The 16,489-nt window shown below is 40.5% G+C and overlaps 1 long non-coding RNA gene across 2 annotated transcripts; it reads right to left on the minus strand.

Moving 5' to 3' along the window:
* Window positions 1–862: 862 nt before the first annotated feature.
* LOC104234165 (uncharacterized) lies at window positions 863–15,827 on the minus strand. 2 transcript variants are annotated; one of them, XR_011406553.1, is made up of 4 exons: window positions 15,556–15,827; window positions 14,821–14,913; window positions 7,684–7,776; window positions 863–983 (listed from the first exon to the last, which is right to left on the minus strand). It is a non-coding gene; the product is annotated as an uncharacterized lncRNA (long non-coding RNA). The 2 variants fall into 2 exon arrangements; XR_712889.2 differs by lacking the exon at window positions 863–983 and having other exon boundaries at window positions 7,450–7,776.
* Window positions 15,828–16,489: the final 662 nt, after the last annotated feature.

Here is a 16,489-nt window from a genome sequence, read left to right on the forward strand (position 1 = left end):
ATTTCTAATGAATTTGCAACGTCATGGACATGCATCTCGAACCACGTCACAGTCAATGTACCCGTGATTAGAGAGGCATTTCGAATCCGTCGAGATTTGGATTTGGGTCACATAAATGTGCACCCGAGTTTAAGAAGGTAAAGTTTATTAAAGCGTATCCTAAAGAGACTAACGTGTTGTCATTTTAGGAAGGTTGTGAGATTTGCTAAACAACCCGTCCGGGAAACTAAATGCTTCAATGATTTACATTTAACAAGGGCCCCGCATCTGCGTGTTTTGTTTATTTTCATCGAGGCTCATCTCGTTCTTATTTTAAAAGGATATCCTATAGCAACTACGTTTCTTGTCGTGTTCGTCTCTATCAATTGAAAACGGTAGACAGTCCTAATTAATTACATGATTGCGAGTTTACTTATAACAGGATTTAAAATGCTTTTACAGAATAATAAAATGTGACTGCGATTATGGATAACTAGCCGAAAATTATGGGCCCAAACCTAGCTCATGCGAGATGGCCAGACTTAGGCCCCCTTTTTCGATATGGGCCTAACTGATTTGTTTCGATTTGGGCTCGGCCTTCATGAGATTGAGGCCTAGGACTGATTCTTTGTTCTGTGAAATGAGTTTATCAATTTATATGGGACAATCTGGCAAAAGGAGAAAGAATTTTAACTAAAGTGGATAGTTTTCCTATTTGGCTTACATTAGAGAATATATTACACCCTCAGACTAAGTCTAAAGGTACAACTTATTACACTGGGAATGTTTTTTCACCTAACAGCACACATACATGACTAGCATGCATTAACCTGCATTGATACACTAAGCATGTAGGCTACTTCTATTATCCAAACAAAAATGTAACTACTATATACTACATGACATTTAACACAACAGTCCACGTGTATATAAACAATCTGCAGGTCCTCTCTTTTGCATTTATGTTCGAACTCTCAGTTACATTAGTGGTATCGATTGTGTACCTGGTAAGGAGGACAAAGAAGAAAGGAATGATCAGCTAAGCAATATGCAGTGAATACAGCAACAGCAGATAACACCAACAACACAGCAACAACAACCAGCCACAATGATGAAGCTCACAAGTGGTCGAGCAACAAACAAGCAGTCCCAGAAACAGAATGATGAACCAACAGAAAACCAGAGTATTCAATATAACAGCACCAGCAGTTCAACAATCACAAACAGCTCGGCAAATAACCAACAACAATTAGCAAAGACAGCTTGGCTAACTTGAACTCCTAAGCAGTTTTCAGACAGTGTTTTGTTACAATATTCTGAAATTTTCTTTTTGTTTTTTTTTTTCTTTCTCTCCAGACTCAAAAATGTCCAGCCTAAGACCCTTAAACTTCCGCCCCTGTTTTAGTTATCAAATGGCCTATTTATAGGCCAAATGCACCATTACAGCTGAGCTGCCCTGCCTGCCAATTGGCAGAATGCCCATACTCTTTTAAGCCCATGCTCAGCATGCTTGGTGTCAGCTCCCTTTATTCCCCACGCCTGGTTTTGTTTAATCCAGAATTATGGGCTCATTTGTTTATTCATTTTGAGCCCCCATACCCTTGTGTCTTGTTCCCCCATTGGTATTAGTTTAATCCTAAGTTAGTACCCTTTTTGTCAGCTCACTTAAACTAATTACTTCTGTTCTTTTTAAACACCCCAGAATACCCCCGTTAACCTTGATTATTACTGCCCCTGCCTATTGCAGCATTAGGGCATTTTTGCACTGATGAAAACTCGAACTCAGGACTGCCTAGACTGAACCCTTTTAGTCATTTTTATAATGCCAACAGACCATTTCAAACATTACTAGGTCATCCAGCCAGTGTCCGAGTTTAATTAGTTATGTGAAACTCCTAGCTCCTTCGATCCATTAGTTATAGAAAACTAATCGACGACATTTATCGAGTCGACTATACTAATTATAGCAGGTAATAATCAGTCGCTCATATAAACAACACGTTCGGGGACCTAAAGGGTATCAGACAACTTTTATTAAATTACTGGGCCTATATGAATTAGTTCCTTTGACGATTAATCTAACTGACGATCATGTTTATCACAGAGTGTATTCAGAACAAACAGAAGACAATCGACCAAATAAAGGGTCTTTAACAGAGATGAAAGAAATCTGGAAGAAGTAACAAAATAACAAACAAACACAAAGAGATATGCTGACAACTTATTTGGAAATAAAACAAAAGAACGGAAAACTTACCAAAATGTTTAAACCAAACAGACCCAAATCAAACTCGACTTCGAACCTTTGAGGCCGAACAAACCTTAATCAGGGTGTTCTCACATGAGAACACCTTGGTTAAGGTCTATTAGACCTCAAACCTATGTCAAAACTGGCCGGGTTCCCCAGGTGCATGTGCTTCAGAAGTCTGGATTTCCAGATCTGGATTTTTGGGAGTTGTGGGTGGATTCGGACCAAACCAAGCTTGGTTTGGTCACGAGGAAGGTCAGGAGAGTGTCTAGCATGAAGATGGGGTGGTTTGGCATAGGTCCAGGTTCGACTCAAATCTTCAAACGAAGATTCGAGACGAACGGAAGTGATTCGAGGCTTGTGGTTAGTGGATTCGTGTTCAGGATGGTCGGGTGCATCGGGGGTGTTATTTTGGTGGTCATCGGAACTGTGGTTGCCAGGCTTATGGTGGGAAACCTAGGCTGCTAGGGTTTGAGAGGAAAGGGAGCCTGGGGAAGATGGTGAATAGTGGCCGAGGGGGGGGTGTGGCTTGGGGCGTGGGGTAAGGGGGTTAGGTTTATATATGTATTGAGGGTTTAGATCCTGGCCATTGGATCAATTGAGATCAAGGGCCAGGATCTAACCATTGAGGAGGGACGACGTCGTTCGGGAGATGATAGTGGGTTATGACCGGGTAGGGGATTGGATCGGGTCATGTTGACGGGTTTAGAGGAAGGCCTGGATCCGTTGGATCAATGGGAATGAACGGCCCAGATTAACTTGCCTGAAACGACGTCGTTTCGACTTAGCAGGGGCTGTATTGGACCGTTTGATTGCCATGAATCAACGGCTCAGATTGAGGCGCTGATACGACGTCGTTTGGGACGTGTCCGGGCAGCCTGTGTTTGGACTGGATCTGTGTCCTGGTCTTGGGCCTATTTTGTTTCATTTCTTGGCCCAAACCGATTTTCCCTACTCTTTTGCTTTTGTTTTCTTTCTTATTATTTTTTCTTTTCTTTTAAACAAAATAAAAATAACAAATAATAAGGTAACGGAATTAAACAACAATGCAACATTTTAACACAATTATCACAAAAATATTTACGTAGGTTAGCTAAGAGCCTAGGGCGAACGGTGCACATATATATTTTTTGAATTTTCTTTTACTGACCGAATTATGGTTTAACCATCCTAATACATATATTTTGTATTTTGTTTGTTAATGATTAAATGCAAAAAAAGAATGGACAGATCCACAAGTGACTAACAACACATGAAAACTCGAACAATTGTACAACGAAGCCATTTGTCACTATTTTTATTTTCTTTTGGAGCGAATGTCCGTAAAGCAAAAATCACGTGCTTACAACTATGATTTAAAGAGGGCCATAGTTACCATTGGGAATATTAAAGCAGCAAGGACAACTCCTCAGGCAGTCAGGTCAATCATTGTACAACTAAAACTACCAGTTCTGGTCCAGGCATATCAGCCATGGCCCACCATAATCATTAAAGGGGATTGGAATCACGAGTAAAAGATAGTTCTGTGGACCTATCAGTCAGAAGGAAAAGGAAAAATGACAGAAATTGCAGCTGCTCATGGGATGACTCGATCCAGGAGATATTTAAGCTCCTAAAAGATGTAATCAAGGAAATTCAAACAGAGAACATAACCAGAGGAGGAATATAACTGATGTAGAGGCATCAGAGTTCTAGAGGAAGATGTCGGTTAAGGAATACTATATAGAGAACAACTTAGAAAGACCCTTGCCCACATATCAATCGTGGATCTATTGATGAGTTCTGAAAGTCACAGGGATACTTTGATAAAAGTATTAAGTGGAGTAAGCGTGCTAGGAAATACCACCAACGAGGCATTGGCAGCAACTATTGGGAAGATGGTGGAGGCAAACAAGATCTCTTTTCGGAAGGACGATCTTCCTGTGGAGGGGGTGGATCACAATAGAGCTCTACACATCACTGTCAAGTATAAAGATATGGTCATGTCTCGGGTACTATTCGATAGGGATCCGAAGTGAATATTTGTCCATTCTCCACTCTACGAGAATAAGGTATCCACAAAAGAAAGGTAAAAGAAATCCATGCGAGGATAAGTTCTTTTGATGGGTCGTAGAAAGACGCTATTAGGGAAAACTATCTAGCTTTGCAAGTTGGACCCATTGAGTTCCTGGTGTTATTCCAAGTGATGGATATCTCATCTTCTTACAACTTGCTATTGGTAAGGCCACTGGTAGGGGAAGTTCCTTCCACTCTCCATCAATGTATGAAGTTTGAATAGGATTGTCAAGAAATAGAGATACGTGGGGAGTGGAGTCATCCAGCCTACTTAGAAGACGCGGTTCCTTTTATAGAGGGACTAGATAGGGTCTCCTTTCATGCAGTCAAAATCATACAATCAATGGAAATAAAGAAGGATAAATGTCTCCACAACACACAATCACCATATGGGTCAGGGATGGTGATCCGAGAAATAATGAAATACTAGTACAAGATAAGATCCGGTTCGGGGGCCATATCAGATGGGATAACTGAACCAATCTAACTAAAGCAGTAGACGGGTACCGCCGGCTTAGGATACTAGCCTACAATTAGAGGAGTCCACAACAGTAACCCTGGGAAGAAAGTTTTCGTGCTAGAGCATGTTCCCATTCTGGGTTAAAGTTCACTACAAGAAGAATAAATCATCAAAGGATTAGAAGGTTGTTCATGGCAATGATCGATGAGTTCTGCGGTGAAGCTGACATCAAAATATCGATCATTACAATGTGCATGATTTAGAGTTGGTAGCCAATCTTTACGCGCTGAAGACTTGAGGCACTATCTGTACAACATTCCATGTGAGGTCTATACCAACCATCAGAGTCTCTGGCACTTGTTCAAGCAGAAGGACCTTAATTTGTAGCAGTGGAGATGGTTACCATTATTGAAAGATTGTGATATCACCATATTATATCATCTAGGGAATGCCAATGTAGTGGTCGATGCATTGAGTAGGAAGGCTGAGAGCATGGGCTGTCTGGCATGTTTACCAGTAGTGAAGAGGCCACTAGCTATAGATGTTCAGGCTTTGTCCAATCAGTTCGTGAGGTTGGATGTCTCGGAGGTTGATGATCATCACTTGTTGGTTGCGGTGCAGCGGCGTGGTGCTAAAGAGTTTGTGGTTGGACATGATGGTGTTATGTGGATTCATTGCCAGATTTGTTTTCCAAATGTTGACAGGTTGAGAGAGCTGATATTTGAAGAGGCTCACAGTTCATGATATTCCATTCACCTAGGTGTTAGAAAGATGTACCGTGACTTGAAATAGCATTATTGGTGGCAGAGAATGAAGAAAGATATTTTCGATCATGTCTCTCGATGTTTGAATTGTCAACAAGAGAAGTAAAAGCATCAAAAACCAGGTGGGTTGACTTAGAGATAGGAGATACCGAAGTTGAAATGGGAGCGCATCACTATGGATTTTGTGGCAGGCTTACCGTGGATCTTGAGAAAGTATGAGTCTAGGTTATTGTGGACCGGTTGACTAAGTTCGCACACTTTATTCCGGTGATGACTTCCTATTCTTCAGAGCGATTAACTCAGATTTACATCGAGGATATTATCCGCCTACACAGCATGCCCATTTCCATAATTTCTGACCAAGGCACGCAGTTCACATCGCATTTTTAGAGGGTCGTACAATGAGAGTTGGGCACATGAGATGAGCTGAGCCCCACATTTCATCCTCAGATGGATAGACAATCTAATCACATTATTCAGATATTAGAGGACATGTTGTGGGCATGCTCTTTGGATTTCGGAGGTCACTAGGACCATTTTTTACCTCTAGCAGAGTTCGCCTATAACAACAACTATCAGTCGAGCATAATATGGCTCCGTATGAGGCCTTATATGGGAGGTGATATCGTTGGTCAGTTGGTAGGTTTGATCCCGGTGAGACTAGATTGTTGGGAACTAATTTGGTTTGTGATGCTTTAGAGAAGGTTAAGGTGATTCAGGAGCAACTTCGTATAGCTCAGTCCAGGTAGAGTTATGCGGGCCGGAAGGTTCGAGATGTGGCTTACATGGTGGGTGAGAAGGTTCTTCTCTGAATATCTCCTATGAAGGGCGTGATGCAGGTTAGAAAGAAAGGCAAGTTGAGCTTGAGGTTTATTGGCCCGTTTAAAATCTTAGAGAGAGTTGGGGAAGTTGCTTATAGGCTTGCATTGCCTCCTCGCCTAGAAGGGGTAAATCTAGTATTTTACGTTTCTATGCTTCGGAAGTACCATGAGGATAGATCACATATTTTGGACTTTAGAATGGTGCATCTTAATGAAAATTTAACCTATGAGAAAGAGCCGGTGGGTATTCTAGACCGGCAGGTTCGTAAGTTGAGATATAAGATTTTATGAAAGTGTAATAGAGAGGTCAACCAATCGAGGAAGCTACGTGGGAGTTCGATTTTGATATGCGGAGTAGATAACACCAGCTTTTTTACCAGTCCAGGAACACTTTTGTGTCCATTCAAGGACGAGCGTTTCTTTTAGATTTGGAGAATGTGACACCGATAGGTTTGAGTACTAGCCCTTATTTTTGTGTTTCAAATCTCATAGCTTTATTTGATGTTTATTGATTTGTGTGTATGGTCCATGTGGCTTTTTGAAAAGCTTTTATGTAAAATTTTAAGGAAAATGTGATTTTTGACTTAAAATGAGGCTAGAGTTGACCATGGTAAATATTTTTTTGTAAACGACCTCGGATCAGTAGATTTTGGTAGGTTCGTATGCTATTTTTGGACTTGTATGCATGATTTGGTGGGGTTCCAGGCGACCCGAGCGCGTTTCGTTGCATAATGTGGAAGATTGTGAAAATTGAGTTTTAAGTTGAAACGTAGAGTTTTGGTGATCAATTCTTGTTATTTGATGTTATTTTGATAATCCGAGGTAGCGATAAAGTTTGTAAGATGTTATTACACTTGTGTGCATATTCGGTTTGGCTCCAGAAGGGCTCAGGTAAGTTTCAAATGCATTGCAGAATGGATTTGGGATTGCTGGTGCAAGACAATGCTGAAATCAAGTTGTAGGTATCGCATTTGCGAAAACCTGACCACAATTGTGAGCCTCTGTCACGACCCAAACCGATGAGCCGCGATGGGTGCCTAAGTCCTACCTGTCAAAATACTTCTAAGCATGCGTCTAAGATATGAACATGAATAACACCCGTTGTATTATGAAAATAACATACGTGAAAGAAACTTGCCATCAAGGCATATGTACATATACATGCAGGATACAGTGGGCGAGCCGGCAAGGCTGCTATAGACAACTATACATCCAAAACTGAAAGCCGACAAGGCCACATACAACCCAACTAGATATACTTTCTACAAACCTCTAATGAAAACATAACTATACAAAGACGGGACTGAGCCAAGTCATACCCATACACATATATATATACACACAAATGTATCGTACCAAAATCAAAGCAGCTCCGGATCAAGTAGAGCATGCCAACTCTCGCTGACCAGGGATCCTAAGAAGGGGGACCATTAGCTTGCCTACCTGCACCTGTGGGCATGAAACGTTGGCCCCGTGAAATAGGGCGTCAGTACAAAAAATGTACTGAGTATGTAAGGCATAAAAATTAGTACGTAAAAGACATAGATGAAACATGGAATACAGAAACACATCTATAAATATGAATAACTTTGTAAATTTTGAAATGTTTATAATGTTATGCACGTGCGTATAAATGTCGTGTCATGCATAGATATGGGTGTGCATAATATCATCAAGCCACTGAGGGCATACCATCGTATCATCTCAGCCACTGTGGGCAATGTCATCAACATATACCAGCTGATCAGGTGGTGGTGCGTATATAACGCCGTAACCTTTTCCCATATCTAATATACATATTTTTACATATATACGTGTATATAATGCCACCTGGTCATGGGTCAATGCACATGAGTGAAATGCATGAAAAATACGTAATAATCTCAATATTCCTTTCGGATAAACTTTTCTAACTGCGCATTATTTTGAGACCCATGAACAGAAAATAATAATAATTTTCATGGGGAATAAAGAATATAGACACCTCTAATAATTCTATAAATAAAGTAGTTTGTGAAAACTGTGTATTTGCTCATTTCTTCAATATAATTTGAACCATGCCAAAAGAAAGAAGGGAGGGCTTTATATACATGTTCCCTGAATTATTCGAATGGGATGAAGCTTCTACTTCAGTGACATATGTTGAATGAGATTTCTGCTTGAATCTCTTAAGATTTCAATTGAAATGTTGGCTAAAGATTTAGATGAATTGATTTTCTACTTTCCAAGTTTTTTTGATTTCAAGCCAAGCTAATTTGGCAAGAAATGGGACGAAAGGTTTTCTGTTCCAATTGCTTTTGGTTTCAAGCCAAAGCAACAAAAATGATGCTAAAGAACCAAATGAAGCTAAAGGCAAATTGCCTTTTTGGATCAAATGCTACAAGTCTTTACTAAGACTTTAATACTAAGTCATGACTTGGTTAATTTCTTCAATTATTAGTTAGACACCTACCCCAAGTTAATGACTCACTTTTCTTGAATAGGGGCCATGTGCCACGTTTTCTCTTGGATATAATTGATTAAATTTTGTCTCCTTATTAGTTAACTTGGTAATGTTATGTTACCCGGTAATTAATCAATTACCCGCATAATTTAAAAATTATCACAAATTACAAAAAATTCTATTTATTTTTAAAATACATCATATATACTTTATATATTATACTATCGTGGTCATATGGTACCTTGAATGGTACTAGTTTATAATTATCGGGTATTATCACTCGACCCGTATTTTATTCCAAATTGGCCACTTTCAACGAAACTCGTTTTCTTTAATCTGTGTACCCATTTATCCTTCATAACACTTATTTATCGCTTGTTATAAATAGCGTAAGTACGTTAACGTCAAGATGATCTCATCCCCGAGGCTATGTCAATTAACCGAAGACGAAACTTTTAACGTACGAAAATGTGAGATGTAACATCCTTCCACCTTAGAAACATTCGTCCACGAATGTTCAACTCCCCGTGATCTATGTAACTTTTGGCAGAGTCGCCTCTGTAATAACACCACTACCAACTCTTCCCGTAGAAGCTTAATAATCCAACGACACACAGGACCATAATTATGAATAACAACAATGGTCTCACATGACCAACGACAATAACCGACACAAGAATTTATACACATACCTTATGATTATGACGTCTTAGTCGGGCCCTTTTTTGGAGGAGGAACTAAGTAGGGATATCTAGACTTCGTGTTTTCCTCGGCCTCCCAAGTCATTTCTTCCAAAGTACTTTCACGGAGGCTACTTCCTTATTCCGTAGCTTGCGGATTTGTCGGTCTAAAATGGCAACCGAAATTTCCTCGTCTGAAAGTCATCTATAATATGTACATCATTTGTGGGCAACACTCAAGTAGGATCGCCAATGTACTTCCGTAACATAGATATGTGAAAAATCGGATGGACAGACTCCAATACCGAGGGCAATTCTAACCCATAAGCTACTTGTCCCACTCTCCGAATAATCCTATAAGGCCCAATATACCGTGGGCTAAGTTTTCCTTTTTTGTCAAACCTCATCACACCCTTCATAGGTGACACCTTTAAGAATACCCAGTCATCAAGCCCGAACTCTAAATCTTGACGTCATACGTCAGAATATGACTTCTGACTACTCTGAGCTGTCAATGGTCGATCTCGAATCAACTTTACTTTCTCTATGGCTTGCTGAACCAGGTATGGCCCATGTAATCCAGATTCTCCAACGTCGAACCACCCTATAGGCGACCTACACTTTCGTCTGTAAAGAGCTTTGTATGGAGCCATCTGAATACTGGAATGGTAGCTAGTATTATACGCGAACTCAGTAAGTGGCAGATGATCATTCTAGCTACCTTTGAAGTCTATTACACAAGCTCGTAACATATCTTCTAGTGTATGAATAGTACACTCAGCCTATCCATCTGTCTGGGGATGAAATGATGTACTAAGACTTACTTGAGTCCCCAATCCTTTTTGGAAGGACCTCCAGAAGTTAGCTATAAATTGGGCTCTTCTATTCGAGATAATAGATAAAGGGACACCATGCAGTCATACTATCTCCTTAATATAAAGCCTCGCATAATCCTCTAAGGAATATGTAGTCCTGACAGGCAGAAAATGGGCTGACTTTGTAAGCCTATATACAATCACCCATATCGAATCGAACTTACGCTGGGTACGAGGTAAGCCTACGATGAAATCCATATTGATTACTTCCCATTTCCAAGTCAGAATCTCGATAGCCTACAATAATCCATCGGGTTTTTTATGCTCAATCTTAACCTGCTGACAGTTAGGACAATGAGCAACAAATTCTGCTATATCCTTTTTCATTCCATCCCACCAATATACTTCCCTAATGTCATGATACATCTTTGTTGCTTCTGGATGGATAGAATAACGAGAATAGTGAGTTTCTCCCATAACCTGCTGACGTAGCCCTACAATATTAGGCATATATAATCGTCCTCGATATTTGAGGACCCCATCTTCTGTAATTTCAAATGATGTCTTCTACTTCTGAAAGGCGGTATCCCTATAATGAACTAACACAGGATCCTAGTACTGGCGTTCCTTTACTCCAGTTACTAAAGAGGATGTTGTCGTATCCTGAAGAGTAATTCCAACGCCACATGAGTCCAGTATCCAAACTCCAAGACTAGCTAGCTGATGAACCTCATGGCCTATTCCCCTCTTTTTTGGTTGTAAATACAATAGGATACCCATAGATCTATAGCTGAGGACGTCGGTTACTACATTTGCCTTCCCCAGATGGTATAAAATATCAACGTCATAGTCTTTAAGTAGCTCCAACCATCTCCTTTGACGTAGATTCAATTCCTTTTGCTTAAAGATGTACTGGAGGCTCTTATGATCCGTATAGATATCAACATGAATGCCATATAAGTAGTGCCTCCACATCTTTAGTGGATGAATCATCATGGCTAATTCTAAATCGTGGGTCAGGTACTTCTTCTCGTGCTTTCTTAGTTGTCTAGAAGCATAAGCCACAACCTTACCATGTTGCATCAGCACACAACCCAATCCAATGCCTGAAGCGTCGCAATAGATAATATAACCATTGGTCCCTTCTAGGAGCGTTAGAACCGGTGTTGAAGTTAGTCTGTCCTTTAATGCTTGGAAACTCCGTTCGCAAGCATCAGTCCGTTGAAACTTTGTTCCCTTCTGAGTCAACTTTGTCAAAGGTGTTGAAAGAGAAGAAAACCCTTTTACAAATCTCCTGTAATAACCTGCCAAACCAAGAAAGCTACGAAACTCTATCGGTGTTTTGGGTCTAGGTCAAGTCTTTACTGCCTCAATCTTTTGTGTATCCACCCAGATGCCTTCACCCGAAATAACATGCCAGAGGAAAGCTATAGAGTTCAACCAGAATTCATATTTAGAAAATTTTGCATACAACTTCCCTTCTTGTAGAACTCTGAGCACAGTACGCAGATGATCTGCATGCTCAGCCTCTGAACGAGAATATACCAATATATCGTCAATAAATACAATTACGAACAGATCTAAAAAAGGCTTGAACACACGGTTCATTAAATCCATGAATACTGCTGGGTTTTGGTTAGATTGAACGACATAACCCGAAACTCAAAGTGCCCATATCTAGTCCTAAATATTGTCTTCGGCATATCTTCATCCTTAACCCTTACCTGATGGTACCCGGACCTCAAGTCTATCTTTGAAAAATACTTAGCACCTTGCAACTGATCAAATAAATCATCAATTCTCGGGAGCGGGTACTTATTCTTGATCGTCACCTTATTCAGTTGCCTATAATCAATACACATTCGTAAGGAACCATCTTTCTTTCTCACAAACAACACATGTTCTCCCCACGGTGATGTACTAGGTCTGATAAAACCTTTTTCAAGCAAGTCCCTTAGTTGTTCCTTTAACTCTTTCAGCTCTGCGGGGGCCATTCTATAGGGAGGAATAGATATTGGGTGAGCATCTGGTAGTAGGTCAATAGAAAACTCAATTTCTCGCTCTGGCGGGAGACCCGGAACTCCTCGAGAAAAACATTGGGAAACTCATTCACCACAGGGATGGACTGAATGGTTGGTGACTCCACTTCCACATCCTGAACCCAAACTAAGTGATAAATACAGTCCTTTCTGATCATTTTCTTTGTCTTGAGATAGGAAATAAATCTACCTATCGGCGATGCCATGTTACCTTTCCACTCCAAAACAGGCTCTCCCGAAAATTGAAATCGTGCTATCTTTGATCTACAATCAACGTTGGCATGAAAAGAAGCCAACCAACCCATACCCATTATAACATCAAATTCTACCATATCTAACTCGATTAAGTCTACTACGGTAGATCGACCATGAACTACTATTATACAACCCTTATATACTCGCTTAGCTATCACCAAGTCCCCAACAGGTGTAGATACCTCAAAAGGTGTAACCAATTCAGGTTTTATTCCAAACTTACCAGCAACTAGCGGAGTAAAGTATGATAAGGTGGAACCTGGGTCAATCAGTGCATATACATCATATGAGAAGACTAATAATATACCTGTAACAACTTCAGGAGATGACTCCTGGTCCTATGGTCTCGCCAACGCATAAATGCGGTTCTGAGGGCTGCTCGAGCTAGATGCTCCGCCTCTGCCTCTACTATGACTCATTGGTGTTTGGGGACCTTGCCTATGGGGGCGTACTGATGATGACGAACCAGCTGCAGATCCCGACGGCTAAGTTATACTTGCATCACCTCTCATCGGACAATCCCTCACAACGTGGCCTGGATAACCACAAGTATAACAAGCACCTAACCCCATATGGAACTGCACGGTATGATGCTTACCACATTGAGTACATCGTGGCAAGTATGGCCTCATCTGATTCGACTCACCCCTATATTAGAACCAGAGGCCCTGAAATTCTGGCCAGACCCTAAATATGTAGAATGATCAAATCTCTTACCACCAAACTGAGGGGGCACGCTAGCCGAGTGCTGGGATGGATACATCGAATACTGTTGCCTCTAACCACCTTGAAACTCACCAAAAGGACCCGAAGACCTCGCTCTCTTATTCTGGGCCCTATCATGCTCACGATCGGCCCTCTGTTTCTATTTACGCTCCTCTACATCCTGAGCATATGCCTGAATATGAGAAATATCCATGTCTGGATGAAGCGAGACCGACATACAATCATTAAGCAAGTGAGGCTCTAATCCTATCACAAACCGATGAACCTGATCCTCTATCTTAGATATAATAGTGGGAGTATACCTAGCTAACAAATCAAACTGAAGACTGTACTCTCGAACACTAATGTTAACCTGCCGAAGGGTCAAGAACCTATCAATTCTGAACCGTCTAACCTCTGGTGGCAGATAATGACGAAGAAAAGCTTTTGTAAACTCCTGCCCTACTACTGGAGGGGAATCCTCACCTCTGGACAATTTCCAAGACTCATACCAATTACCTGCAACATCTCTAAGTCTATAGAAGCTAGCTCAACTAACTCCATCGCAGTGGCCTTCATTACCCGTAATGTCCTCTGCACTCTATCAATAAATACCTAAGGGTCCTCGTTTGGGTCTGCCCTAGTGAATACTTGAGGGTCTAAATTAATGAAGTCACGAACCCTTGCACTAACGGACCTATTTGCATGACCAATACCTATTTCCTGACGCCGAGCCTGCGCGGCTACTAGTCGGGTCAATAACTAAATAGTATCTCTCATCTCCTGACCCGGCGCATCCGGCTGAGGTGCTGAATGTACAGGGGCGGGCGCTGGAGCTAGTGCCCCTCAGAGCTCTTCTAGAAAGGGCAGGGTATGTGAAGTCTGAGATGGAACCTCACCATGAGACTCTCCCCGAGCCCTGGAAACTCGTGGCACTCGACACTAGTAGTCTCATTGGCCACAGACTTTCCCTTCTGACAACCGTACTCTTTGGAGACATCGCTAAAAATATAACGCAACGTTAGGAACATGAATTCTTGTATCGCACGATCTGAGATAAAAAGAGAGGATAACATCCTATATGTATTGTAGCCTCCTGTTTATAAGTGTAGTGCACGATACACCCATAAATAAGAATCTACTAGACACGGTCTGTAGGCAACCCTAGGACAGAACTACTTTGATACCACTTTTGTCACGACCCAAACCAATAGGTCGCGACGGGTGTCTGAGTCCTACCTGTCAAATACCCCTAAGCATGCATCTAAGATATGAACCTGAATAACATCTGCTGCATTACGAAAATAACATACTTGAAAGAAACCCGCCATCAAGGCATATGTACGTATACATGCAGGATATAGTGGGCGAGCCGGCAAGGCTGCTATAGACAACTATACATCCAAAAATGAAAGCCGATAAGGCCACATACAACCCAACTAGACATACTATTTACAGACCTCTAATGGAAACATAACTGTACAAAGACGGGACTGAGCCACGTCATACCCATATACATATATATATATATATATATATACACAAACGTATCGTACCAAAATCAATGCAGCTCCGGATCAAGTGAAGCACGCCAACTCTCGCTGACTAGGGATCATAAGAAGGGGGACATTCAGCTTGCCTACCTGCACCTGTGGGCATGAAACGCAGGCCCCGTGAAATAGGGCGTCAGTACGAAAAATGTACTGAGTATGTAAGACATAAAAATTAGTACGTAAAAAACATAGATGAAACATGGAATACAGAAACACATCTATAAATCTGAATAACTTTGTAAATTCTGAAACGTTTATAATGTTATGCATGTGCATATAAATGTCGTGCCATGCATAGGTATGGATGTACATAATATCATCAAGCCATTGAGGGCATCCCATCATATCATCTCGGCCACTGTGGGCAATATTATCAACATATACCAGCTGATCAGATGATGGTGGGTATATAACGCCGTAACTTTTTCCCATATCCCATATACATATATTTACATATATACGCGTATATAATGCCATCTGGCCATGGTTCAATGCACATGAGTGAAATGCATGAAAAATACGTAATAATCTCAATATTCCTTCTGGATAAACTTTTCCAACTGCGTATTATTCTGAGACCCATGAACAGAAAATAATAATAAATTTCATGGGGAATAAAGAATATAGACACCCCTAATAATTCTATGAATAGAGTAATTTATGAAAACTGTATATTTACTCGTTTCTTCAATATAATTTGGATCACGCCAAAAGAAAGAAGGGAGGGCCTTAACATACCTGTTTCCTGAATTATTCGAATGGGATGAAGCTTCTGCTTCAGTGACATATGTTGAACGAGATTTCTGCTTGAATCTCTTGAGATTTCAATTGAAATATTGGCTAAAGATTTGGATGAATTGATTTTCTGTTTTCCGGGTTTTTTTTTATTTCAAGCCAAGCTAATTTGGCAGGAAATGGGACGAAAGGTTTTCTGTTCCAATTGCTTTTGGTTTCAAGATAAAGCAACGAAAATGATGCTTAAGAACCAAATGAGCTAAAGGCAAATTGCCTTTTTGGATCAGATACTACAAGACTTCACTAAGACTTTAGTACTAAGTCATGACATGGTTAATTTCTTCAATTATTAGGTAGACACCAACCACAAGTTAACGACTCACCTTTCTTGCATAGTGTCCTTGTGCCACTTTTCCTCTGGGATATAATTGATTAAATTTTGTCCGCTTATTAGTTAATTGGGTAATGTTCTGTTATCCGGTAATTAATCAATTACCCGTATAATTTAAAAATTACTACAAATTACTTAAAATTCTATTTATTTTTAAAATACTTCATATATACTTTATATATTATACTACCGTGGTCATATAGTACCTTGTATGGTACTAGTTTATAATTATCGGGTATTATCGCTCGACCCGTATTTTATTCCAAATTGGTTACTTTCAATGAAACTCGTTTTCTTTAATCTGTGTGCTCCTTTATCCTTCATAATACTTATTTATCTCTTGTTATAAATAGCGTAAGTACGTTAACGTCAAGATGATCTCATTCCCGAGTCTACGTCAATTAACCGAAGAGGAAACTTTTAACGTACGAAAACGCGAGATGTAACAGCCTCGCATTTGCGAGGTCAGGCTCGCAAATGCAAAGAGGGAGCTGGGGTTTGAATATCGCTTTTGCGATAAATTATTCATGTTTGCGAACTGAGATG

Source organism: Nicotiana sylvestris, chromosome 4, assembly GCF_000393655.2.
Source record: "Nicotiana sylvestris chromosome 4, ASM39365v2, whole genome shotgun sequence".
Classification (NCBI taxonomy): Eukaryota; Viridiplantae; Streptophyta; class Magnoliopsida; order Solanales; family Solanaceae; genus Nicotiana; species Nicotiana sylvestris.